Consider the following 3,429-nt stretch of genomic DNA (forward strand, 5'->3'; position numbering starts at 1 on the left):
AACTGATGTCTCAAACATCATTATAAAGATATCTGTACATTAGGCTCTATTTATTTTTAGAAATAGCATAGAATATGACACTGAAACAAAAATAATAGGATAGAATTTTTTGTGTATTGTGTTTGAATACGATGTACAAAATATTAATTTAATGTCTAGTATTATATTTGGATAGATATGGATAAGACTAAAATATTATATAAAATAACTAAAATAATTAATCATATGATTCTAAATTTTTTACATCAAGTACAAACTAATTTAATAAAAAATGAGAGTACGTAAGAGTACATATAGAACTTGAAAAAATATTTAAAGAGGCAAAAAATTTTAATAAAAAAATATATCATAATATTTATATTAAAATAAAATTTATAAATATAATTATTTTATTTTTAAATTTATTATTAATATATAAAAATTCAATCATTATTATATTGTTTTTTTAAAGATCTGGAGTGCAACCAAATCAAAAATCCATTGTCCTTTATTGAATACTACTTTTTGAAAATAAAACTCAGTTCTTTCACCCTGAAAGACAAAGCAAATTTATCTTTAAGACATAAAAAATAATAGATCTACGGTACAGTCTACTCATGTCTCAAACATAATTGTAAAGATATATGTACATTAATCTATGTTTGTTTTAAAAAAAAACAGAATATGACATTAAAATAAAGATAATAGGATAGAGACATTAAAAATTATCTTTTATGCATTGTGTTTGAATACGATATTAAGAAAAATGATGAAAGACAGCATCAAATCAAATGAATATATATTAAGTTTATTAACGGATGTTTTGTGTAGAAAAGAAAGAGTTAGAGAAGCTCAAAAAGTACATAATATAATGTTGAAACAAGGCTATATACCTAATGTTGTGATTTATAATATATTAATTGATGACTATTTTTTAATTAAGGAAGTGAATGAGACAGAAAAGTTGTTTGACAGATAATCAGAGAAGAGAAGGTTTGGCGTCCGATCAGTTGCAACGTTATGTATAAGACACTAATTTAACGTTCAATATTATGTTTGGATATATATAGATAAGACAAAAATATTATATAAAATGATTAAAATAGCTATGTAATTCCAAATTTTTTTACATCAAATACAAACTAATTTAATAAAAAAAATGAGAGTACGTAAGAGTACATACGGAACTTGAAAAGAATACTTGAAGAGGCAAAAAAAATTTTAATAAAAAAATATATAATAGTATTTATATTAAAATAAAATTTATAAATATAATTATTTTATTTTTAAATTTATTATTAATATGTAGGAATACATAGGGTTAAGTTTAACCAAAAAAATTAATTTGAGTTTGATTAAAAAAATTTTTGTTTAGGTTAATAAACTGAATTAATTTTAAATAAAAAATCAGTTTTAAAAAAGAATCTATTTTTACATTTAAAAAAAAATAGTTTTTGCACATAAAAATCTATTTTTATTTAGAAAACCAATTTTTTTATCTAAAAAATGATTTTTCTTTAAATTATATAAAATCAATTACAACTTATAAATTATCTTTTAGCATTTTAAAAGATCAATTTTACATTTAATAATATTTATTTTTCAAAAGTTTTAAGATTAATTATAGGAAAAATAAGAAGGGATAATAGTGGAATAATAAAAATATCTATAGATTTGATTTTTTTAAATTATATAAAATTAATTACAACTTATAAATTATTTTTTTATTTTAAAAGATCAATTTTACTTTTAAAAATATTTATCTTTCAATAATTTCAAGACTAATTATTTTTATTACAAATCAAATAATATAATATAAGGTTAAAATAGTATTGAAGTAAAAACGATAAGAAAGAAAGAATTATTTAATAAAAAATTCTACAAAAAGGAGAGTACCTAAAAAAAGAGATAGAAAAAATAAGAAGGAATAAGAGTGAAATAATAAAAATATCAATGGACAAAAAAGAAAACAAAATATATAAAAAAGTCTATGTCCACTCTTCCAAATCCTGTATTCATCATTTTTCTTCATAAAAGAGTGGACACAAAAGTATAAAAAATTGTCTCTGAGACAATGTATTCAGTGTCCATATCTCTACTTCCAAACACTTTTTAAACATATGTTGTCCAAGTCTCTGTGTACATTTCAGAAACTTTTTTTCTTTGGTAATGACATACTTAGAATTATAACTAGTATTTTTACCCTTAATAACATTATAGGAATATAAATTTTTTTAAATTACGATCCATTTTGTTCTGACAGTATAGATTATACATGACATGAAAAATTTATAAAATCAAGCTACTTTTATAAAAAAAATTATAGGTTCACAAAAATCTCTGACTAAGAAGACCAAGGTATCCTAGATAAAAAATCAAATAATAAGATTTTTAGTTATTATTTTTATATGAAAAAGTCTAATTTTTTATTAATAATTAATTTTGACATTTGTTATCTAAAATTTAAAATAATTTAACGTGTATACTTTTACATTTAATTATGTGTTAAGTCTGTTGTACAAATAGAAATAATTAATTTTTATACTTGCTATTTAAAAATAATATATTTTCTCTCTATGTATTTAAAAATATAATTAGATATTAGTATAAAAAAATTATACTATAGTTATAAAATTAACTCATCTATATAATTTTTTATTAATAATTAATTTTAACATTCGTTATCTAAAATTTAAAATAATTTAATGTGTATACTTTTATATTTAAAATATTTAATTGTAAAAAAATATCGGATGACATATTTTGATTTGTCAAATTATTAATATAAAATATAAATTATATATAGAGTAAAAATGGTAGAGAGAAATAGAAAAATGGAGAGAAGTAAATGAGAGAATTTAGGAAGGGAGTTTATTAATTTTGAAAAAAATATTTTCTTTTAATTTTAATAAGAGAGTGTCATGTGACACATTTGATTAGTAAAATAGATAGTAATAATGATACATAATATAGGCATATTTTAATTTTAATTTTAATGCAATTAAAGAATGTCATTTTGTACATTTTGATTGAAAATTAGTAATTAGTCATTGATAATGATATATAAAATAGATAGAGTGGTTGAAAGAAAGAGAAAAATAGAGAAAGAAAGAGGGAGGATGAGAGAACTCTTTAATTTTGGAGGGAAATATTTGATTTCAATTTCAATGAAAGAGTGGCATGTGGCACATTTTGGTTGTAAAATTAGTAGGGAGGAAGAAAGAATTCTTTAATTTTGGAGGGAAAGATTTAATTTCAATTACAATAAGTATAATAACCCGTGTCATGCACGTGATTGAAATTATAATTTTAAGTTGTTTTATTAAAATTAATTTGAATTATAATAATTTGACTAATAAAAGAGTAACATGTTATACATTGTTCGTTTTTTCTTAATCTGATGTTAAGTATATCAAGTCTAAAATAGTTATTAATTAGTTTTAGTAATTT

This window comes from Arachis duranensis, chromosome 10, assembly GCF_000817695.3.
Source record: "Arachis duranensis cultivar V14167 chromosome 10, aradu.V14167.gnm2.J7QH, whole genome shotgun sequence".
NCBI classification, from domain to species: Eukaryota; Viridiplantae; Streptophyta; class Magnoliopsida; order Fabales; family Fabaceae; genus Arachis; species Arachis duranensis.